Source organism: Scyliorhinus torazame, chromosome 6 (assembly GCF_047496885.1).
Source record: "Scyliorhinus torazame isolate Kashiwa2021f chromosome 6, sScyTor2.1, whole genome shotgun sequence".
NCBI classification, from domain to species: domain Eukaryota; kingdom Metazoa; phylum Chordata; class Chondrichthyes; order Carcharhiniformes; family Scyliorhinidae; genus Scyliorhinus; species Scyliorhinus torazame.
Window position 1 is genome coordinate 235,182,398 of NC_092712.1, and position 25,531 is coordinate 235,207,928.

The window sequence follows — 25,531 nt, forward strand, 5'->3', positions numbered from 1 at the left end:
CTACAAGTTTGTTGACGATACGACCATAGCGAGCCGGATCTCGAATAACGACGAGTCAGAATACAGGAGGGAGATAGAGAACCTAGTAGAGTGGTGCAGCGACAACAATCTCTCCCTCAATGCCAGCAAAACTAAAGATCTGGTCATTGACTTCAGGAAGTACTGTACACACCCCTGTCAGCATCAACGGGGCCGGTGTGGAGATGGTTAGCAGTTTCAAATTCCTAGGGGTGCACATCTCCAAAAATCTGTCCTGGTCCACCCATGTCGACGCTACCACCATGAAAGCACAACAGCGCCTATACTTCCTCAGGAAACTAAGGAAATTCGGCATGTCCACATTAACTCTTACCAACTTATATAGATTCACCATAGAAAGCATCCTATCTGGCTGCATCACAGCCTGGTATGGCAACTGCTCGGCCCAGGACCGCAAGAAACTTCAGAGAGTCATGAACACAGCCCAGTCCATCACACGAACCTGCCTCCCATCCATTGACTCCATCTACACCTCCCGCTGCCTGGGGAAAGCGGGCAGCATAATCAAACACCCCTCCCACTCGGCTTACTCACTCTTCAAACATCTTCCATCAGGCAGGAGATACAGAAGTCTGAGAACACGCACGAACAGACTCAAAAACAGCTCCTTCCCCACTGTCACCAGATTCCCAAATGACCCTCTTATGGACTGACCTCATTAACACTACACCCCTGTATGCTTCATCCGATGCCGGTGCTTATGTAGTTACATTGTATAGCTTCTGTTGCCCTATTATGTATTTTCTTTTATTCCCTTTTCTTCCCATGCACTTAATGATCTGTTGAGCTGCTCGCAGAAAAATACTTTTCACTGTACCTCAGTACACGTGACAATAAACAAATCCAATCCAATCAATCCTCATAAAGCCACCCATTAGAATGGATGCCCAACTTAAATAAGAGGCTGTTGGCAACGCCTTCTTCATCCCGCTCTAAGGTTGTAGCAAGCAAACATATCAATGAGGACGTCCTTACTGAAGCACAGACATATAACACGTTGTTCGTTTGCTAAGGTTCAGGTGGGAGAATTGTTTCCTTAAAAAAGGCTGGATAGGGCTTCTGGCTGAGACTCCTTTTCCCTTGCCTCCTCATCCGTCTTCAGGCAACTTGTCCTTCTCTGCATGGCCTCTGCTCATGCTCCAAGTCATGCAGTATTCCAAGCAGAATGCCTACTACTACATCAATGTCTGAGAACAACTGGTTTGTGCAGAAGCTTTGAAGTCAGGGCCAACTCCTTCAGTACCTGCCATGCGACTTCCTGTGGACTTTTGCAACTTTAAAGAACTCTTGATAATGCAAATATTTAAACAGTCATAGAAGCAGCCAGCAAAATTCAATCAACAACCAAACTGAAAATAGTTAATAATCCTTTTAAATAGGACTTACCAAGATTCCTTCCTACCGCTGTGTATATATTCAGCTGTGCAGGATTAGGAGACAGTGTTAGCTGTGGCATTGAACACCAAAGTGGCAGTGTTGGCATCAAATCAGCATTATACACTGATTGATGCCATGATCTGCCAACTCTGCATACTTCCAACAGATGCTAATGCTCTCATTAACATGGCATCAGGCACGGCTAATACCAGCGTCAGAAGTTTGAGTAAGGCCATGAGTGGGTACAGGGGAGGAGAGGACCTAAAATTACTCACACCAGCCACTGGGCTGGTTTCCTCACCCCATTCCTTGTGCCGGCCATTTTTGCCAAGGAGGGTTCAGGGCCAGCATGGCTAGTTGCCCCCGGGAGTCAGGAAGAACGTACTTAAAAGGAGGCTGACTGTAAATTTCCAGTTTTCTGACCCAACAGGGAGGCAGGCACACAGCGACAGACCAGGGGACCATTAATCCAGGCAGTGCCTGGAGACGCTCCCAGTCTACCTGGCTGGGGGATGCCCTGGAGACAGATTCCCAGCATCCCCCAATCCCAACCCCCAGTTTTGGTCTAATTGCTGCTGTTTTTAAACTAAAGCATTTAAAACGTTGTTGACGGGGTGCCGCTATATTGACAAACCCTGTCAGTTACTTACCCGCTACTGCAGGCTTCTGTTTCTTTTGTAAGGGCCCCAAAGAATCCAGCACGAGTTTTAAGGATACAAAATAATAACGTTTATTTACTATAACAATATATACATAACAGTAGCAGTAACTTCCCTTGCTACCTTCTCCTTCCTGCTGGTTCCTGAACTGGCCAGCTTATTTATACTAGGAGTTTCTCCGCCCCCCTCATTGGGGAAGTTCATACTCCCATAGGATTATGGGATAGTCATTAGTCCCCAGCCAATGGTAAGTAGGCAGGTTATAACATCCCTCCCCCCCAAAGTCCAAGGAATCCACCGAAGACCCTGGCGAAGGAAGGCGTCAAACTCGTTTGGCCGCAGGCCGGACGCCATTTGCACGCGGCACTGGGTCAGGTGGCGTGTAACGAGACGGAGACCGGCGCTTCCGTGATGAACGGCGCGGTTGTACATCCACGGCCTGTGGACCCGAGGATTCCCCCTCTGATTCATCCTGTGTCTCCATCTCGGAGTCAGAGTCTGCTGCCTCCGTCATGTCAGCGTCTCTATCTCCATTCGGTCCCGTAACGATTTGCGCAGGCTTCGAGTGAGGCACCAGTGGATGATTTTGAGGACTACCTTCCCTTGTCTCTGGTCTTTGCGGCTGTTGAAATGAGCTCCGGGGGCGGGGAATCTTTTGAGGGGTTGATCTTCTGGACCGGACGTGGTCTACATGTTTTCGCTGGAGACGACCCTGGGCTTGCACTTGGTAAGATATAGGGCCCGTTTGGCGAAAGATTACACCAGGAACCCATTGGGCACCACCAGCAAAATTCCGCACGAATACTGGGTCACCGGGCGCAAACTGCCGAATCGGACGATGCCGAGACAATCCCTGTCCCTGCCGTTCTTGTGTGCGGAGTACTTTTGCGCCAATGTCCGGGAAGACCATACTAAGGCGGGTGCGAAGTCTTCGGCCCATTAGGAGTTCTGCGGGAGCTACCCCAGTCACTGCATGGGGGGTGGTCCTGTACGTAAACAAAAAGCGAGCCAGTCTCGTGTCCATTGATCCGGAAGACTGCTTCTTTAGGCCTCTTTTGAATGTCTGCACTGCACGCTCTGCCAACCCATTTGAAGCCGGGTGGTCAGGGGCAGTGCGGATATGGCGGATGCCGTTCATCTTTGTAAACCTAGCAAACTCCTCATTCGTGAATGGAGTGCCATTATCCGTGACCAGCACCTCGGGGAGGCCATCCGTACTAAATGATAAACGCATCTTTTCAATTGTTGCGCAGGACATTGTCCCCTGCATCTTATGCACCTCCAGCCATTTGGACTGGGCGTCAATTAGTAGAAGGAACATGGATCCCTGAAAAGGGCCTGCGAAATCTGCATGTAAGCGTGCCCAAGGCCGCCCTGGCCATTCCCAGTGATGTAGGGGCGCGGCCGGCGGAAGCTTCTGATGCTCCTGGCAAATGGAGCAGTTTTGGGCCACCTTCTCAATGTCGGTGTCGAGGCCTGGCCACCAGACATAACTCCGGGCCAACATTTTCATCTTGGTCACGCCCGGATGCCCATTGTGCAAGTCTGATAATATCAGCTCCTGAGGAAAATGCCCGCAACTCACCTGGGAGCTGTCTATGCTGCCCACCATACAGGACTATGTGCCGAACCTTTGACAAGACTGGCTCCGTCTGGGTCCACTCATGGATCTGTGATGCCGTGACAGGCAAGTTGTCCATAAAATTTAGGGTTGCAACCACCTCACTGGTCGTGGGGGACGACATGGGGCCGGTCGATAAAGGCAATCGGCTCAGTACGTCGGCATTTGCTATCTGTGTACCTGGTTTGTGCTCCAGAGAATACTCATATGCAGCAAGCAACAAAGCCCAGTGCTGGATCCGTGCAGAAGCAATGGGCGGTATTGGCTTATCCTCTCTGAAGAGTCCCAGCAGGGGCTTATGATCAGTCACGATAGTGAAATGGCGGCCGTACACATACTTGGTGGAAGCGTTTCACCGCGAAAACCACTGCCAGGCCCTCCTTCTCGATCTGCGCGTACTTTTTCTCCGCTGCAGTCAATGTGCGGGAGGCAAAAGCTATCGGTCGCTCGCCCCCGTTCTCCATCTTGTGGGACAGGACGGCTCCAATACCATACGGGGATGCATCACATGTGACGAGCAAAGGCCTTCCTGGATCATAGTGGGTTAGTAACCCAGACGACGACAATTGTTGCTTTACCCGCCGGAAAGCGGTTTCTTGCGGCTGACCCCAAACCCAGGTGTGATTTTTCTTTAGCAGCAGGTGCAACGGGGCCATCGTAGTTGCCAGTTTGGGGAGGAACTTCCCGTAATAGTTTACGAGACCGAGAAAAGAACGAAGATGCGAAGTGTCAGTCGGGGTGGGGGCATATTGAATTGCACGCACCTTCTCTGCGACGGGGTGCAGACCCTCGCGGTCCACCCGATAACCTAGGTAGACTACTTCTTTTGCCTGAAATACGCACTTTGTGTGACGTAAATGGACTCCAGCCTCCGAAAGGCGTCTAAGGACAGCCTCCAGATTTTCCAAATGCTCTTGCTCCGACGTCCCTGTAATCAACACGTCATCTAGGTAGACAGCCACACGTGGTAAACCTCTCAAAATGCCCTCCATAACACGTTGAAAAATTGCGCAGGCAGAGGATACTCCAAAGGGCAACCGTGTATATTCATACAGGCCCCGGTGTGTGTTAATTGTTACATATGGTCGGGAGGCAGGGTCCAGCTCCAACTGCAGGTAGGCGTGACTCATATCTAATTTTGTAAATGAGAGTCCACCTGCAAGTTTCGCGTAGAGATCCTCTATGCGAGGCATTGGGTATCGGTCGAGTCGGGAAACTGTATTCACTGTAAGTTTATAGTCGCCACACAAGCGAACTGTGGCATCTGGCTTCATTACTGGTACAATTGGTGCTGCCCAGTCAGCAAAACGGACGGGCCTGATAATACCCAAACTCTCCAAACGAGTGAGCTCCCCTTCTACCTTCTCGAGCAAAGCGTAAGGCACTGGGCGCGCCCGGAAATAGCACGGTGTGGCTCCTGGTTCAACTTGGATATGGGCTACGGCCCCTTTTATTTTCCCCAAACCAGGCTGGAATACCTCTGGGTATCGTCCTAGCACCTCAGTCAACCCTCCAGAAACTGTTTGGAGGATGTGCTGCCATTGCAACCGCAAATGGCGCAACCAGTCCCGACCCAACAGGCTGGGCCCATGGCCACGCACTACAATAAGTGGGAAACGCCCCTCCTGGCGTCCATAGACAACAGAGGTCATTGTAGTTCCTGCAATGTCCAGTGGTTCCCCCGTGTAGGTGGCCAACCTGGCCTGTGAGTCAGTTAATGTAAGGGTCTGTATACCCTGCTTGATGCGGTCGAATGTCCTCTGGGCGATCACGGAGACCGCTGCGCCAGTATCCAACTCCATTTCCAGCGGGTGGCCATTGACTCGTACTGTCACCTTAATGGGGGCCACACGGGGAGCTGCCACACAATGCAGCTGCAGGCAGTCGTCCTCAGTCTCCACGTCCTCAGGAGTGGTCGCCGCAGGTTCATCCACATGGAAGGTACGGCCTCTGGGCTGGTCCCAGTTTCGGTCAGAACGACGGCGCCTCTGGCGTCCCCAGGACCGCCGTCCGCGACGGGGTCGGCGCCTACAAGTCTGACACGGACATGGCTCCTCATCCATTGGCTCTGGAGAAGGCTCCCTTCGGGGAGGAATGTCCGATGGCCACTGGCGTCGGTCCGGTCGTTGCCTTGCCCAAGGTACCGCAGGAGTGAAGGGGGGACGTTTTTGGGCGGAAAGGGTTGCGCCCCAAGGCATGCACTTCCATTCCCTGTAGCTCCTGTACTCCTCGCTCTGCGCTCTCTCGGGACAAGACTATTTGTATTGCCTGTTGAAAAGTCAATGTTGGCTCCGCTAACAACTTTCTCTGGGTTGCTGCATTGTTAATACCGCAAACCAAACGGTCGCGTAACATTTCTGACAAGGTCTCACCATAGTCACAGTATTCCGCAATCCTGCGTAGCCTGGATTAAAAAAAAAAAAAATTGGCAAGGGATTCTCCAGGGGTCCTCTCAGCGGTATTAAACTGGTAACGCTGGACTATCGTGGACGGGGTTGGGTTAAAGTGTTGCCCCACTATATTCACAAGTTCGTCAAACGTTTTGGTGTCCAGCGCAGCTGGGTACGCAAGGCTCCTAATCACCCCAAACGTATGCGGGCCGCAGTCAGTGAGCAATATGACCACCTGGCGCTCATTTTCAGTGATATTGTTTGCCCGGAAATAGTAACGCAGCCGTTGTGTGTACTGGTTCCAGCTTTCCAGCGCAGCATCAAAAACATCCAAACGTCCGAACAGAGGCATGGTATAATAGAAAACAATTTCCAACCTGTATCCAACAAAAATCCAGGGAGGTGGCTTCAGCAGTGTAGACAGCTATTCACTTTTACCTTCGTCGCCAGTTTTGTAAGGGCCACGAAGAATCAAGCACGAGTTTTAAGGATACAAAATAATAACATTTACTTACTATAACAATATATACATAACAGTAGCAGTAACTTCCCTTGCTACCTTCTCCTTCCTGCTGGTTCCTGAACTGGCCAGCTTATTTATACTAGGAGTTTCTCCGCCCCCCTCATTGGGGAAGTTCATACTCCCATAGGATTGTGGGATAGTCATTAGTCCCCAGCCAATCGTAAGTAGGCAGGTTATAACAGTTTCTCTCAAGCTAGAAGGCCTCAAATTGTCTCTGCAGCTTTGAGAGCAAACACACTGCCTTAATTTGACAGAGAACCTGTCTCGATGCCAATCACCTCTGTAAACATTCAAAACGCGACTGTTTCCTCCTCGGAGGTGAGTCCAGAAACCGGAAACAGTCCAGACTCGATTCCTGACCCGGGTGGGTGAGGGAAGTCAGCCCCCACGCATGTTTGTACCTCTAAGACCACTTGGATATCCAGAAAACAGCTGTTACATGTCAGAATTTTGGCTCTCAATGTGTTCCTTAGAAAAATAACTATTACATTGCAACTATTACAAGAGAAAGAGATAACCAAAAAATAAATAAGCAAGATTGCATTCAGGATAAAGTCTCAGTAATTTGAAAGTACTGGATTATGCTGTTTGTTTTCAGTCCTCCCATCCCAATGTCTATTTGGATTACAGCCCATTCCTAAATAGGACAGAGAGTAATTGAACCTGCGAATGGAATGCAGACAGTTTTCAATGCCAATCTTTGCTGGGAAATTGAGGGGAGATCTAATAGAAACTTACAAGATAATGAATGGCTTAGATAGGGTGGATGTAGGGAAGTTGTTTCCATTAACAGGGGAGACTAGGACCTGGGGGCACAGCCTTAGAATAAAAGGGAGTCACTTTAGAACAGAGATGAGGAGAAATTTCTTCAGCCAGAGAGTGGTGGGTCTGTGGAATTAATTGCCACAGAGGGCGGTGGAGGCCGGGACGTTGAGTGCCTTTAAGACAGAAGTTGATAAATTCTTGATATCTCGAGGAATTAAGGGCTATGGAGAGAGAGCGGGTAAATGGAGTTGAAATCAGCCATGATTGAATGGTGGAGTGGACTCGATGGGCCGAATGGCCTTACTTCCACTCCTATGTCTTATGGTCTTATGGTCTTATGGTGAGAACTCTCGCTCAATCCTTGTCATAATATCCACTCATGTGTATAATGAGATGCAGACAGGCAGTGATTGACATACAGGATGACCAGTAAGCACACAACACAGTGCAGCCAATCACCAGACAGGACACCACCACTATAAAGCCAGAGGGCACTAGGTTTCCCACTCTCTCGGGACTCAGCCACTGAGACAGTCAGAGTCCACGAGCTAGCACAGTTCAAACACCATGCGGTAGCTAGTAAGTCTGGCCAGGCTACTACAAGGTCTCCAGTCAGTTCAGTATAGTGTCGACCCACAGCTGAATATGTATATCAGTTCTATCATTGAATAAAACAGTGTTAGATCTTCTCCAGTGTTAGACGTTGTTTCCAGCTTCCCTGCATCGAGAGCAGTCCACATCGAACCTACCTGCCTGACACATCAATCCTGAGTGTCTTTCTGTGTTGTGACCAAAATAACATGACTGAACAACTTAGCTTATACAGTTGTGACAACACAAGAAATTTTCTTTTCAAAAAACTTCTGGCAGGAACATCCTCAGGGCAGATTTCACAATTGATTGAATTGGAACATCAGTGTAGAAAGGCAATTTTGTGTTCGGTTTGGAGCAAGAAACTTTGCATAATGTGAAGGGTGAGAGAGGACATGGATAGCATAATATTGCCTTTGCGTTAATGCACTTGTGTAAAATGTCATTGTCTGTTAATTAATAAAGGATCATTTACTTTCAATGAATTTGCTAGGATAGCAAAGGCATATCGTATCAACATGTTAATAGATCTGTGACATTTATCTAATTGCAGTTTGTGGAACTGTGTTGTCAAAATTGGCTGCCTTGTTTTTCTATGTTAAAATAGTGACTGCTCTTCCAAAATACTCGATTGGGTGTGAAGTAGTTTGGAACGCCATGGGGTCATTAAAGTTGTTGTATAAATGCAAAAGCCAAACGGCTCTGTAGCGCTGCTGGCTTCCATGCTATAGGAGCCTGGAGGTGATTGAAAGGCGGGTTGGGTGGTCCACTTCCAGCAACTTCAGACATAGTCCGCACTGGTCACAATGATCGTTCGGGCAAGAGCGCAGGTGATGTGAAACATACCTACTAGGCAGATTGTGACATTAGTCAGCATTTAATATTGAATTGGCATTCAATCTGCCAGCTCAGCTGAAGAAGAAATGCTGGAAAATCTCAGCAGGTTTGGCAGCATCTGTAGGGAGAGAAAAGAGCTAACATTTCAATCCGATGACTCTTTGTCAAAGCTAACAGACAGAGAAAGTGGGAAATATTTATACTGTGGAGTGAGAATGAAAGATGAGTCATAGCCACAGGAACCCAGGGAAACCGGGTGCTCATGCCCACAGAAACCAAGGGGAAAGAGTGCTAATGGCAGTCCCCAGAGAGGACAAAAGATGTGAAAGGTCAAACAGCAGGGAAACTAACATCAGAGGATGAACTGTAGATGTGGGGGGAGGGGAAGGGGTAAGCAAAGAGGAGAAAGGTGAAGGAAAGGTGGATAAGATTGGGGGGGGGGTGGAATTAAATATATATTAAGAAAGAAAGAAATGGTAAAAGACATTTAAAATGAAATGAAAACAAATGGGTCGAGGTGGGGTAGAGCTCATCATCTGAAGTTGTTGAATTCGATGTTCAGGCCGGAAGGCTGTAGCGTGCCTAACCGGAAGATGAGATGTTGTTCCTCCAGTTTGCATTGAGCTTTGCTGAGCATCTTCGGTCTGCGCGCATTCAGGACCCTGACCTTCCTGTAGCTTGCCATTTTAACAAAAGACCCTGCTCCCATGCCCACATGTCTGTTCTTGGCCTGCTGCAATGTTCCAGTGAATCCTCTCACATGCCTCCTTATCCATCCCAGAGGAGGAGTTGTTGAAGGAGAGGAAGAAGCGCCAGATGGAGTTTGGACTGCTGTCGGTGGGGAAGGCAGTCAGCCAGTTCTGCCAGGTAATGGGGCCATTTTATGAACATGGAGAGCTGAGATGGCAGGCAGCACTGAGAGAGATTGGGCAAATAAAGGACTCCAGGGGCAGGGCAGTCTCTGGCCCAGGGAAGGTGAATGGGCTGGGGGCCACACTTGGGTTGGAGGAAGTGATGAGGTGCATTGGTTCAATGCAGTCTGGAAAGGCTTCGGGTCCAGACGGATTCACAGCGGAATTTTATAAAAAGTTTGCGACGGAGTTGGGGCCTCAACTAATCAAAATGTTCAATGATTCGTTAGCCGGGGTGAGCTCCTGCCCACATTGGCTCAAGCTTTGATTTCGCTCATTTATAAAAAAGATAAGGATTCAGAGGAGTGTGGTTCTTATCAACCAATATCATTGCTAAATGCAGATGCAAAGTTGTTGGTTAAGGTGTTGGCAACACGCTTGGACGATTGTCTGCTTGGAGAAGTGATAGCTGAGGACCAGGGGGTTCGTGAAGTGGCGACAATTGTCGACCAATATTATATGGTTATTGAATGTGGTGATGATGCCCCCGACAGGTCAGGAAATAGAGGTGATAATATCCATGGAAGCAGAGAAGGAGTTTGACCGGGTTGCGTGGGAGTGTCTTTTTGAGGTATTACGGCAGTTTAGGTTGGACCTGGGTACATTGACTGGATTAGGCTGTTGTACAGGGCCCCCATTTCTAGTGTTCAAACTAAGGCACAAATTTGCAATACTTTCATTGACACAAGGCAGGGATCTCCACTTTCTCCATTATTTTTTGAATTGATGATTGAGCGGTTGGTGATGGTGTTGCCTTTTTCACCTGCTATAAATATGGCAATCAATGAGGTTGCCCTTCTTTCTTTTGATATCGATATTATATTGCTCAGAGTCGCTAGGTAGCAAATGATACCACCACAAAGTTCAACCGGATATCGATCAAAGAGCCAAACACCAGTTAGTTAGTTCAAGATCAAGGGTACTTTATTTACACACACAATTAATCATGCAACATAGACACTACTAGTTAAACTACACCTATCAACTATGACAACCTGTACTTAGCTTCAGGCATCCGGCTTAGGTCAGAGGAACAGTGGTCATTGTTCAAGTCTGGGTCTACTGGGTCTGGAGAAGTAACTGCTGCTCAGCTGGGCTCATCCGCCTGGTAGCGGGCGTTGAACTTGAACTTTCTTCTGGTGGTGCTGCAATTGCAGGTGGAGATTGCCGGAGCGTCAGGTCCAAGAGAGGCCGAACACATGGTGGTCTCTCTCTTTATCCTTGGGGGTTTTGCGCTCTTTTGGGCGGTCCTTCGGTTTGGACCCCACTAATTGCGTAATTCTTGATCACTGTGTTCAATTTGAGCCAATAAAGGGGCGGGTGCCTTGATGGCCGGGCATGTCTTAAGCAGTCATTGACCCTGTTGTTTACGCTTCCTGAGTACAGGGAGTAGCGCCGAAATGTCTGTGATTGTATCGGTTGCTCAAGTATCAGTCTTTTCTCTTACGGAGATGGGCCATCAAAATGCTAATCGGTTGGAGGTTTCAATACTGTCTGGATTCTTCGCTCACAAATATACATTCAGGCTCTGAGCCTGCCTGAATCTTACACTCTCCATTTTTCCCATTATGCTTTGCGACCATCCATGTTTCATATTGTGAGTGGCCATCCCAGATGGCTACAATGGTGCTTAGGGCATTGATGGAGTGAAAGGGAATAGAGGCTGGGGGAGTGAAACATTGAATATCCCTATATGCAGATGATTTCTTGTTATATGTGTTGGACCCGATCTTTAATATGAGTAGGATTATGGAGATGCTGACTAAATTTGGCTCTTTTTCGGGGTACTAACTAAATGTGGGGAAATGTGAAGAGTTCTCAGTGGCTTACCAGATACAGGGAGAGGTCGCATTTTGGTCGGTCAGGTCAAGTTTTTGGTAACTGGGAATACAAGTGGCGCAGAGCTAGACTATGTTGCACAAGTTGAATGTGGCCAACTTGGAAGAGGGGATGAAGGAAGAGTTAAAGAGGTGGGATTTTCTCCTGCTAGCCCTGGCAGGGGGGGTTCACACAGTCAAAATAATGATCCTTCCAAAGTTTTTATTTATTTTCCGAAATCTCCCGATTTTCCTGCCTAAATCTTTTTTTGGCAGGTAAATAGGATAATTTTGGCCTTTGCATGGGCAGGTAAGGTGCCTCGGATTCAGAGAGCCTTTTTGCAGAGGGATAGGCGGTCGGAAAACTGGCGTTGCTAAATTTGATTGACTGTTATTGGGCGGCGAATGTGGAGCAGGTTTTGGAAATGGGTGTGGAGGGAGGGTGGGTTTGTAGTCGGATGGAGGAGGTTTTGTGTATAGGGACACGTCTAAGGGCACTGGTGATGGCTCCGGTTCTATCCTCACTGGGTAAATATTCTCCGAGTCCGGTGGTGATTACCGCACAAAAGGTTTGGAATCAGCTTAGTCAGCATTTTAAACTGGAGGGACTATCGCTATGGGCACCGATTTGTGGAAATCATAGATTTATTCCAGCAGGGTTAAATTCAACATACAGGGTTTGGGAACAGGAGGGGAAAGAGAGAGTAAAGGACTTGTTTGTGGATGGTAGATTTGCAGAGTTGAAGGAACTGTTCGAAAAAATTCAACTTCCGAGGGGGATGGGATTCTGGTACTTGTAGATTAGGGATTTCATGGTAAAGGAGCTGGCCATGTTTCCACGGTTGCCGCCCCCTTAATTGCGAGAAAAAATAGTCTCTAAGGATGAGTTAGTGGAGGGCAATATTTATGGGCAATTAATGGAGAGGGAGAGGGCATCGGTGGAGGGGATAAAGCGGAAGTGGGAGGGGGAGCTAGGTGGTGTATTTGAGGGGGGGTTTGGAGTGAGGCCTTTCCTAAGAGAAACCCGATCTCGTCTTGTGCGAGATTGAGTATAATTCAATTCAAAGTCATGCACGGAGCACCATATTTTTTTAAAAGTATGACATCAAGTAGCCCAAGCAAAACTAGAGTCACTGGGAATCAGGGGAAAACTCTCCTCCGGTTGGTGTCATGCCTAGCAGAAAGGATGATGGTTGTGGTTGTTGGAGGTTAGTCATCTTAGTCACGGGACATTACTACAGGAATTCCTCTTAGGCCCAACCATATTCAGCTGCTTCATCAATTCCAACATAAAGTGAAATGTGGGGATGTTCTCTGATGATTGCACAATGTTCAGCACCATTCATGACTCCACAGACTTTGAAGCAATCCACGTGTAAATGCAACTAGATCTGGACAATATCCAGGTTTAGGCTGAGAAGTGGCAAGAAGCAAGGAAGTAGTTACATGGGAACACCGCCACCTGGAAGTTCCCCTTGTAATGACTTACACCAGGCCTTTGCGATTGGCCAATTGGAATACGAGTTCCCTGATTAGTGGGCCAATCAGGGAACCTCTTCTTTGTATATAACAGGGAGTGTCAGATCCTCTTCAGTCCCAGTATAGGCAGCAAGTTGAATGCACATGGTCCCACTCGTGTTGGTTTTGTTAATGAAAGGGATTCTGGTGAAGGGACTTCTGCCTCTGTGGACTTATTACACCCCTCCAAATTGCTCACCATCCTGACTTGTAAATATATCGTCGTTCGTTCACTGTCGCTGGATCAAAACCCTGGAATTCCCTCCCTAATAGCACTGAGGGTGTACCTACACCACATGGGCTGCAGCAGTTCAAGAAGGCAGCTCACCACCACCTTCTCAAGGGCAATTAGGGTTTGGCAACAAATGCTGGCCTAGCCAGCGAAGCTCACATCCTGGAGAAATGAATTTAAAAACAACATAGAAACCCATAGGAGCTATTAACACCCTCTCTTGAGCACGGACAGCTATGCATGTATTCGGCTGTGCAAGAGATCTTCACCACCAGCGCTAACATTATTTAAAGAGATCACCTTGCAATATCCAGGTAAGGGACTTTTGACTTTCTTTTGCTGCTGCAGATTTCGTGGAAAAACTGCATTATGTTGGTGGGGGAGTTTATGGAGTCAGAAAGAAGTGGTGCTGGATCTTTGTAAGGAGCTGTGTGGATTTTAAGGTTTCTGAGCAGGAAATGTGCTCTCAGTCATAGGGCAATAGTTGTGGTGCATCTTGGGTTGCAGCACAACAGTGAAGTGGAGCAGAGGCAGTGTGGTGGTATGTATTAGGGGTAATACGGTACACCATGAATGCCGAGGAGCTATTGGAGGACAGATGCTGGGTCCTGATTGGATCTGCCGCCTACTGGGCTCCACCCAGATAGGCGGGGTATAAGAACCCGGTTTACTCCCCGCAGCTGCATTCTGTGACTGAGCTGCTGGGGAACGAGTCTGAACAAGTCTGCTCAATAAAGCCTCGATTGAAGTTCTCTACGTCTCGCCTCGTGTGTGATTGATGGTGCTACAATTTATTGAGCAGACTTAAAAAGGAATATGGAGCTCCGGATCGCCCCGGAGTGCCTGCGAATCGGCCCCCAAGCAGCTAACGCAACATCGGCGTTTAAGCACTGGCTGGCGTGCTTTGAGGGATACCTCCGAACGGCCCCCGGCAGACCAACAGAAGACCAGAAGATGCAGGTCCTGCATTCCAGGGTGAGTCCCAAAATCTACCCACTCATCGAGGACGCGGAAGAATTCCCAGCGGCGATCAACTTGCTGAAGGAGATCTACATTAGGCCCGTCAACCAGGGCTGCGCACCCTACACACCCGGGGAATCGCTCGACGAGTTCTTGAATGCTTTAACGATCCTGGGAAGAAACTGCAACTGCCCAGCGGTTACGGCGAACGAACATACGGACCTCCTGATCAGAGACGCTTACGTAGCAGGTTTGGCATCGTTGCAAATTCGCCAGAGACTTTTAGAGAAAGACTCTCTTGGACTCACAGAGGTACGGGCCCTTGCAGCCTCCCTCGACGTGGCCTCCCAAAACACCCGCGCCTATGCCCCCGACCACGCTGCAGCCTCTTGGGCTGCGTGGACCCCCGCCGCGACCGACCCCCCCCCCGGCACCCCCCACCCCTCCACAAGCGTGCGCAGCCAGAATCCCAGACCACCTGAGGTGGCCCCGCTGCTATTTTTGAGGGCAGCAAAAACACCCCCGCCAGCGACCCACGGGCAACCAACGGGCGCCGCCATTTTGGGCCCCGGACACCACGAGGGGGGGACGGGCACCGCCATCTTACTACCCACGGGCCGCGTGCGATCCCTTGGCGTGGCCATTTTGTCCACCCCCGGCCGCGTGCGACCCATGGGAGCAGCCATTTTGTCCACCCCCGACCGCATGCGATCCATGGATGCCGCCATCTTGACTGACAGGCAAGGACCCCAGCGTGGACGGCTCCGCACTGCCTGAAGACAATGATCTGATGCACCAACCACGTTTGGCATCGGTGACCCTCGACCAGTCGCGGCCCCGGACGCTCCAGACGACAACGACAAAGGTGCTGGTGAACGGGCATGAGACGCCGTGTTTGATCGACTCGGGGAGCACGGAGAGTTTTATTCACCCGGACACGGTAAGACACTGTTCCCTTGTAATTCGGCCAAGCACCCAAAAAAGTTTCCTGGCAGCGGGATCCCACTCCGTTGCAATCAAAGGGTTCTGCATCGCAAACCTAACAGTGCAGGGGAGAGAGTTCAAAAATTACCGGCTGTATGTCCTTCCCCACCTCTGCGCTCCCACCCTCCTGGGGTTGGACTTCCAATGCAACCTCCAGAGCTTAACATTCAAATTTGGTGGCCCTATACCCCCACTGAATATCTGCGGCCTCGCGACACTCAAGGTCGAACCGCCCTCCTTGTTTGCGAACCTCACCCCGGATTGCAAACCCGTCGCCACTAGGAGCAGACGGCACAGCACCCAGGACCGGATGTTTATCAGGTCCGAAGTCCAGCGGCTGCTGAAGGAAAGCATAATCCAGGCCAGCAGTAGTCCCTGGAGACCAGGTGGTAGCAGTGAAGACAGGGGAGATGCAAAGGATGGTCGTAGACTACTCAGACCATCAACAGGTACACACAGCTCTTCCCCGCATATCCGACATGGTCAATCGGATTGTACAGTACAAGGTCTTCTCCACCGTGGACCTTAAGTCCGCCTACCACCAGCTCCCCATTTGCCCCGGTGACTGCAAGTACACTGCCTTCAAAGCAGACGGGCGGCTATACCACTTCTTAAGGGTTCCGTTCGGCGTCACGAACGGAGTCTCGGTCTTCCAACGGGACATGGACCGAATGGTTGACCAGCACGGTTTACGGGCCACATTCCCGTACCTCGACAACATCACCATCTGCGGCCATGACCAGCAGGACCACGACGCCAACCTCCACAAATTCCTCCAGACCGCTAATGCCCTCAAGCTCACCTACAACGAGGAAAAATGCATGTTTAGCACCGACCGTCTAGCCACCCTTGGCTACGTAGTGCGTAATGGAGTGATAGGCCCCGACCCTGAACGCATGCGCCCTCATGGAGTTCCCTCTCCCCCACTGTGCCAAAGCTCTGAAACGCTGCCTGGGCTTCTTTTCTTATTACGCCCAGTGGGTTCCTCAATACGCAGACAAGGCCCGCTGACTAATCCAGTCCACTACTTTTCACCTGTCGACAGAGGCCCGCCAGGCCTTCAGCCGCATCAAAGCGGATATCGCAAAGGCCACGATGCGTGCCATCGACGAGTCCCTCCCCTTCCAAGTTGAGAGCGACGCCTCCGACGTAGCTCTGGCAGCCACGCTCAACCAAGCGGGCAGACCCGTGGCTTTTTTCTCCCGGACCCTCCACGCTTCAGAAATTCGCCACTCCTCAGTAGAAAAGGAGGCCCAAGCCATAGTGGAAGCTGTGCGACATTGGAGGCATTACCTGGCCGGTAGGAGATTCACTCTCCTCACTGACCAACAGTCGGTAGCCTTCATGTTCGATAATGCACAGCGGGGCAAGATAAAAAACGACAAGAATTGATCATTAAAGGGGTTCTAGCTAGGCACCTGGAAAGACTCAAGGCAATCAGGAAGAGTCAGCATGGTTTTCTGAAAAGGAAATCATGATAATTTATCAGAGTTCTTTGTCGGAGTATCATGTTCTGTGGATAGAAAGGAGACTGTACACGTACTGCACTTGGATTTCCAGAAGGAATTTGATAAGGTATCAAAGCTTATTATGGAAAATAAAGGTTTACAGTTTGGGGGGTAACATTTTATCATGGTTATAGACTGGCTGGCAGAATGCAGAGAGTCTGCATAAATATGGGCAGCACGGTAGCATGATGGTTAGCACTATGGCTTCACAGCATGGGTTCCCGGCTTGGGTCACATGGGTCTGTGCGGAGTCTGCACATTCTCCCTGTGTCTGCGTGGATTTCCTCCGGATGCTCCGGGTTCCTCCCACAAGTCCCGAAAGATGTGCTATTAGGTAATTTGGACATTCTGAATTCTCCCTCAGTGTACCCGAACAGGCACCGGAATGTGGCTTCTAGGGACTTTTCACAGTAACTTCATTGCAGTGTTAATGTAAGCCTACTTGTGACAATAAAGATTATTATTATTATTATTATAAATGGGTCTTTGTCTGATTGGCAGAATGTGACACGTGGAGCCTTGGAGGGGTCTGTGTTGGGACCTAAACTTTTTACAATTTACACCAATTACTCAGATGAGGGGAGAGAAGGCATGGTAACTAAATTTGCAGACCATACAAAGATAGGTAGGAAATTATGTTGCAAAGAAGACTTAAAGGGTTTGCAGATGGTGTAGATCGGTTGAATGAGTGGGCAAAAAAAATCTGGTAGATGGACCATAATGTGGGAAAATGTGAAGTTCATTTTGTTAGAAGAATAAAAATGCAGAGTATTACTTAATGTAGACAACAGCAGAATTCCGAGGTGACGAGGAATTTGGGTGTTCTCATACATGTGTCACAAAATGTTAGTATGCAGTTACAACATGTAATCAAGAAGGCTAATGGAATACTATCCTTTATTGTGAGATAAATTGAACATAAAGGAAGGATGTCACCTTCAGTTGTAGAGGCCATTGGGGAGACCACGGGCGAGATTCTCTGATTGCCAACGTCGAAATCGCATTCGGCAATCGGCCGGGGAATCTGTTTGTATGTCAGATTCGGGGGCGGAGCTGTTTTTCGGATGCTCCTTCCCCCAAAAACAGCGTACTCGAGGAATACGGCGCACACCGTTGGGATGGCCTCAGGACGTCACCTGAGGCCCTACCCCAGTGCTCCGCCCCCGATGGGCCGGCTTTCCGACGGCATGGGACACATGTCCTCTCAATCTTCGAGAACCTGGCGTGGTGGCTGCGGACGTGTCCACTGCCGCCACAGTCGGGGTGGGAGCCTTTCCCTTGGCAGGAGGGGCTTCGGCGGAAAGAATAAGAAGATACTTGATTGAAACATATCGGCCGGGATTCTCCGAAATCCCGGCCAAGTGTTGACGTCGCGTCAAAACCGGCGCGAGCGATGCCGGCGTCGACGGGCCTCCAAGCCCAGTCATTCACCCCTTCCTCGGGGCTAGAATGGCGCCGGAGTGCTGTCCGCTGCTCCGGCGCTAAAAGCCGGCCCTACACGGCCGGCACGGGTCCACGCTTACGTGCCACGGCCGTCTCTGCTCCGGCCCCCGGGTAATATGGTGGAGCCCTATAGGGGCCCGTCGTGGAGGAACATAGGTCCCCCCCAGAATTAGCGCGCCTGCAGATCGGTTGCCCCCCGATCGCGGGCCTGGCCACCCTGGAGATCCCCCCCCTCCCCCCGGAGTTGGCTTCCCACGCCCTCCCACCAGGACGGCCCCCGCAGCCAGAATGCCGAGGGTAGGACCATACGCAAATGACGTTGGCGGAACTCAGCGGGCACTTGGCCCGTCGAGCGCGCAGAATCGCCACTGGGGCTGCTTTCAACATCCCCTGACCGGCGCGATTGTCGCCAATTCTCCGGCGACTGGAGAATCAGCGGCCCGGCGTCGGAGCGGCGTGGCGGGATTCGCACGCCCCCCGGCAATTTTCTGACCCGGCGTGGGCTCGTAGAATCCCATCCATAAGATCCTGAGCGGTCTTGACAGGATAGATGTAGAAGAGATGTGTCCTCTTACAGGAGAATGTAGAACTGGAGTCACTTTTGTTTACTTTCCAGCTCACTCCCCTTGAAGTTTCACTAGGCTCTGTGGTGTCGCTGTTGCAGTATGCCTTCTTTTATCCCATTGTACTTGGTTGTTTGCATTCACTTTCACATCCTCTTGACTTTTACAAGCCTCTGCGGTTTCAATGTTGCAGTATGCCTTCTTTTACTCCTTCGTACTTGGCTATTTACAATCAATTTCACACTGTTGACTTTTACAAGCCCCTTGATTGATAGCTAAATGCTATCTCAAAGGCGGGATTAGCTTTGTTTGTTCTTCTTTAAAAAATGTATTTTACACAGATCATCCAACTATGACGCTACCCCCAGTTGCAATGCCGACTGCAACTCCAGCAAAATTCACCGCTGTGCAATCAGAGAGGCGAAGGCCAAGCTTTGTTTGTTCTGATAGCACTTCACGGTCTACTAACTCTGAAGTGCTTCCTAAAAAGAGCAGCTTTATAGAAAATGAGCTGAACCGGATGCTGGACGCAGTGGAGGAGAGTGGGCTGCAGACTCAAACCAGCTGTAGTCACCAGGGCCTGCAAGGAGGTGGCAGAGGCAGTCAGTGCTGCCAGTCTCACGAGGATCCCATTACCGCAAAAAGATAAATGACCTCCTCAGTATCGCTCAGACATCTCTCTACCCCTGGCTTCACTCCTGTCCCTCCCTCCTCACATCACCCCCCCCCCCCCCTCCCCAATCCTCCAGAGGCCAATCACACCCCACCTGCCTGCATCTCCTTTATAAACCATCCTCCTCCAAACCCCAACACATGTATTGTCCTTCTTGGTCAGGAGCCTAGCACACACATGCCACCAGCTACAAACCTCCAATGTAACTCACCTCCATGTGTCTCACCATGTTCTTTCTGTGTCCCCTAGGATAATGTGGCATAGGTGTGAGGGCCAGAAGACCTGAAGGGGCATCCCTGAACTGTGTGTCCAAACCTCTGTGGCGGAAGGGCAATGCAGCCAGAAGGCAAAGCTGAGGAAAGGGCAGTGGCAGATGCGGAGATCAGCATGCGGCAAACCAGTGAGAGCCCAATGCAACACTGATATCCATGTAGCAAGTGTCACTCCTCTACCACAGGCCACTCCATCCCAAGGTCTCACCATGTCCTTTGTCTTGCAGGATAACCATCAGACAAGTCTGGGGCGTCTGGGGTCGCTGCGCCTCCGACACATCCCAGAGCACCACTCCGGAGAAGACACCAATTTCTCGCCTCTGCTGTCACCTAACCCTCCATTATCGCAGAGACTATCAGTTCTTTGGGGCATTTTAGTGAAGAGGCTTCTGGGTCATATGCTGCAGTACATCAGGGGAGGCAGGGACTCCAAACGGAGCGGGCGGTCGCAGGGCTGCCAGGTCCCAGGGAACAGCGGTAGTCCAGACAGATGTTACGTTTCTGGAAAGTATGATTCCATCACTGGTAGACAAGCAGACGCAGAGCCAGGATTTACTGGACGGGGTGTCAGTGACTTTCCAGCACTCGCTGGCACAGCTGGAGGAGTCCAACCACCTTCAGGTGCAGGTGGTGGTGCCAACAATGTGTGGTACCCAGAACAAAACTGAACGGGTGTCGTCTGCAGGAGGTCCGAGCCATTGGTCAAGATGTCCAAGGTTTGAGGCACACTTGCAGTAGGTGGCTGAGGTGCAGGACAGGGGAGCCCAGTCACAGGCAGACATGTCCCAGGCCCATATGGTTGTTTCTGCAACTCTCCAGAGCTTGGCTAACTCACAAAGGGTGATAGCTGAAGGCATTGAGAGCAATAGCCAGGTGCTGACTTACCTTAGCCAGTCACAGAGGGTCATGTCACAGGCACAGAAGAACATGACCGAGGCAGGGAGGGATGTGTCTCACTCACTAAGGGACATGACCCAGTCTCAGTGCTCCATGGCTGAGGGCATCGACACCATGGTTCAGAGTAGGGCGGGCCTCCCAGAGTGGTCGTGCCAGGTGACGATGGCGTCTCCGGAGCTCACTCTGGCCTCACCTCCGTTGAGTAGTCCAGAGGCCATCGAGCACCCTGATTGAGGAGGAAATGGTGGAGTCCATGCTGCTCCCTCCCACAGGGGAGGTGCTGGAACACCTCAGCCCTCCCAAATATCCCCACCCGACACTAGTACATCTCATGGACAGTGGGCAGAACAGGGTGGCAGGTCGTCATTTGTGACATCTGAAAGTTGGCCAAGCCCATCCAGGTCCAGGCCGTCCAGAGAATGGCCACCAAGGGCATCACAGGTCAGGGGCGAGGCACATAGCAGACAGACTCCACTTCCAATGTGCTGTCTGGGGTTACATGGAGCGATAGGCCAAGTAAAATAAGGAAATCAGATAATACTTGTTGGCATACGTGTAGCACATAGGTGATAGTTTTTAAAAATAAATTTAGAGTACCAAATTCATTTTTTCCAATTAAGGGACAATTTAGCGTAGCCAATCCACCTAACCGTGGGGGCGAAACCCACGCAAACACGGGGAGAATGTGAAAACTCCACATGGACAGTGACCCAGAGCCAGGATCGAACCTGGGACATCAGCGCCGTGAGGCAGCAGTGCTACCAACTGAGCCACTGTGATGCCCTACATAGGTGATAGTTAAGTGTTAGGGTACAACAATGTGTATATTCACCATTAAACACTTTTGCATCAACATCCCAACCTACCTTTGACCTTTGTCTGGTGGGTGTTAGGGATGGGCTGGGCCTGGGTGTTGGGGATGGGCTGGGCCTGGGTGTAGAGGATGTGCCGGGTGGGGATATGTAGGGGTGGGGGGAGGTGGAACAAGGGGAGGTTGGGGCTGGAGGCTGGGGCAGCACATGCCCCATCTGCTGTCATCCTCAGAGAGAAATGACAGGGCATGGGGCCTTAAGTATGAGCCCTCCTTGTATGACAGTTCACTCAGTAAGTGAGACCTAACCGTTCACAATCTCCCAAACACCGCCCCCCCCAAAGGATATGTGGGCCGTGAGATGGACTGGCCAACTCACATGCAGGGGTCACCTGGGCGGACACTGAAATGTGATCCTAAAGGTAGCAGTCAAACTTTGTCAGGCACAGTTCATCTCACAGCGAGTCATCATCATCCTGTGTCCCATGGACAAAACCCGCTGACCCAGGGCCGACACCCTGTCATGATGCTGATAGGACCCTTGGAGGCGGGAGGGAGAGCTGTGGTACTGGGAAGGAGTGGAAGGCTGGTGGGAAGGTGGAGTGAAGGACTGAGGAACAGAGAAGGTGGAGTGAAGTATTGAGGGACAGGGAAGGGATCCGCGGTTATGGGAAAGGGTGTTTCATGTTGAATGGGGAAAGGTGGAGGGGAGGGATAGGGGGAATAGAAAGTTGGGAAAAGGCGGTGGAACTGCCGCTGGCAAATTGGGAGGTGATGAGGTTGTCCTGTGTGCGGCAGCCTTGGATCACATGCTGGGCGGCCTGCCATGCCAGCCCAGGGTCCATACCCGGTTCGTTCTGGATACACTCGTGAGATGAAGCCTGGCGTTCTTCCTCCTCCTCCAGCATGTCATCCCTCTGCTGCACGATATTTTGCCACATACAACAAGCCAGCACAATGCTCGAGACTCTCTGGGGCTATATTGGAGAGCCTCACCATCGCAGTCCAGACATCAGATGTACATCTTCAGTGCACTGATGCACCGCTCAATGATGTACCTGGTTGCTTTATGGGCTTCATTATAATGGATCTCCGCGTTAGTCTTGGCCTCCGCACAGGTGTCATTAGCCATGACCTCAGCAGGTAACCCTTGTCGCCCAAGAACCAACCCCTCACCCGAGGGAGCACCTCAAAGGTGCCAGGAACCTCAGAGTGCAGTCGGATGTATGCATCATGCAAGCTGCCTGTGTATCAGGCGCAGATATGCATGATGTGCAACTACTGGTCGCACAGCTACACATTCAGGGAGTGGAAGCCCTTCCAATTGATGGAAGGTACCCGCTGATGAACCAGTGCTCAGAAGGGGTCATGTGTTCATTGATCATCTCCTGGGCCTGGGGCATGCCAATGATGGCGGTGAATCCTGGCAGCCTGGTGGGCCTGGACCAGATTGAAGGTTATATAGTCCTATGCCCAGATGCATAGGGCATCTGTCACAGATCACACACAATTTCCCCCTCGAGCCCTGGAATAATCCAGATGCATAAAATTTCAGGCCGACCGTCAACTTGATGGTCCTCTGGGAGCGGATGTCTTCCTTCAAAGCCCTGCAGTGCCAGGTGCGCCACCATCTGGCACATGTGGCACAGATCCATTGGTCAGCCGAAGACTTCAGTGGCACAGGCGGTCCGGCATCTCCTTGAAGGACTGGCGTCGATGGTATATACGTGCCTGAATGCGGGGATGGGGGCAGAAATATTAGCATAATGAGTATTCCCCTTGCCCATTGAAAGTCACCAGGTTACATTTGACCCTGCGCTTACTGTAGCGCCACCCTCAACACGCCCCTGTCAACAGGGGTGCCGGTGGCTGCCATAACCCATGTCAGCGATAGGCTCCGTGGCCCTGTCCTGTTTCCTCTAGTGGTGTCTACTGTGAGTCTTCTCACTGGGTCGGCCATGTGTTATCCCGCTAGCAGTGTGGTAACTGGTTGTGCGGTGGAGAAGGTCACCGTGTGCCACCAATTGCCTCTATGTTTAGAGGCTTGTGTGCAGTCAGGCCCTACAGATGGGGATGAGCAAGGGAAGTATGCGTCTGCTGGGAGCTTAGCTTCAGTGTGATGTGGAGCCTGGGTGTGAAGCACAAGTTGTGAGAACCTGATCGGAGGCAAGATGGATGGGAGCTGGTAGTCTTGCAGTGTGGGCTAGCTGACAGTGTCACTGGTGAGGCCTCTGGCCTGAGAAGGGCAGTGTGACAGGGAGAGTCAAAGGCCATGGTGCAAGCGTCCTTTGTTTGGAGTGAGCTCTGCTATTCCCCTGCTTCCCCTGCAATGGGGCTACACTTCTGATGAGTGAACTGAGGAGTGGCAGCACCTGCTGTGCTGCTAATTGAGCTTGACCACGCTCATCCTGTCGATGGCTCAGCTGGGGTCTGAGGGCTTCCAGAGGGGCAACTTGGGTAGGTTCCCACGTGACCAAAAGCTCTCTGAACATTTAAAGGACACAGATAGCAGTCAATACTGTGAACAGCCAGGGGCTTGTAAGTAACGCCAAAGGGCTGCACTTAAAACATATACTGCAGTAATGACAGTCTGAGCCAGTCCACTCCAAGTACATAACTAACAGAATTCTCAGAGATGCAAGTAGCCATCAACCGCATGGACATAACTCTAAAGATTCTGCAATAGATTGTGGTGATGTCCCAGATTTGCTAAGGGTTTCACTTCTTCGATGTGCAATTGGTGTGTGACCGTGCACAGACCATTGAGCTATCATGTTTGTGAATGGCTGGCATCCTGGCAGCAGCTGCAATGCTTTTATCCTGTACCAGTCAACTGTTCCTGACATCTTCAAGCTGCCACGCTGAAGCGGAGAGTTGCTGCTTGGCAACAAGAGCTACCTGCTCCCCATGCAGTTTTTGACTGCACTCTGTCACCCGAGATAACTGTGGCCTGCACGCATGAGAGGTGAGCTCATTGTTTTCTCTCTAAATATAGACAAGCAGGATGAGGAGGTACACGGCTAAGGGGATTCTCAATGATGCAAGTAGCCATCAACAGCACATGCATGACCTTCCCACCTCCTACACTGAAAGGGCTGGATTCTCCGTCGTCGGGATCCTCTGTTTCACCGGCAGCACACTCACATCCACGGAAATGGGAAACCCCATTGACTGGCTGCCGGGACGTAGAATCCCGCTGCCGGCTGGGGCACGCCACACCAGCGAACGGGTGCAGCGGGGCAGAAAATCCAGCCCATGGTGTTTAGTGCTGTTAACTGACAGCACCTGGTATTGTGCAAACAATGAACACTGATACTGCAGCCAGGAACATCTTCTGTGCTCTCGAACAATGGCTTTTCTGCCAGAATCAATCAGCGGAAGCATGTCTCCATACTCGTGGTGGTCGACTGTATCCTACACTACCCGGCAATAGTGAAGGTGCAACCATTGCCACCGGTTTGGGAGAGTACCTGAGCAGGAAGAGTTGGAAGAGAAGATTCAACTTGGACATTGTCACTTCAGATGGGCTGTCTGTGAGTAACATTTCCCTGAAAACATCCCCACATTATCATTGTTCCACAATTACCCATCTTTCCATCATGTTGTTATGGGCCATCATAGTGTTCTCTTGATTAAAATCCTGAAATAAAAGGCATCACAAAACAACCATGTAATAACACCCTTATTGAGCAACACTCCCAACAATATATCCAAAAGTGATCTATTGACCGTTGTACATTCCATTAGTGCCTTGCTAAGTGCAGTGCTACCCCAATGTCTGCAGCATGGCTGGTGGAAGGTTGCTGACGTTCAGTGAGGGAGACTGCAGGTGGCCTCGCAGGACATCCTTGAGCAGCTCTGGCCAGAAGCTTCAGACTGCACCACCTTGGCATAGGCAGCAACAATCTGGGCTGTCTGGATGAAAGACAACAGTGGGACACTAGCAGGGTGGCACAGTCATTAATACTGCTGCCTCAGTGTCAGGGACCTGGGTTCAATTCCGGCCTTGGATAGTCCAAAGAGGTGCAGTTTAGGTAGATTTGCCATGATAAATTGCCCCTTAGTGTCTGTTATGGGCGAGGTGTTTTCAGAACCCCAAAATGTATCATGGAGTTCAACCAACCTCTCCCTTTAATGTAT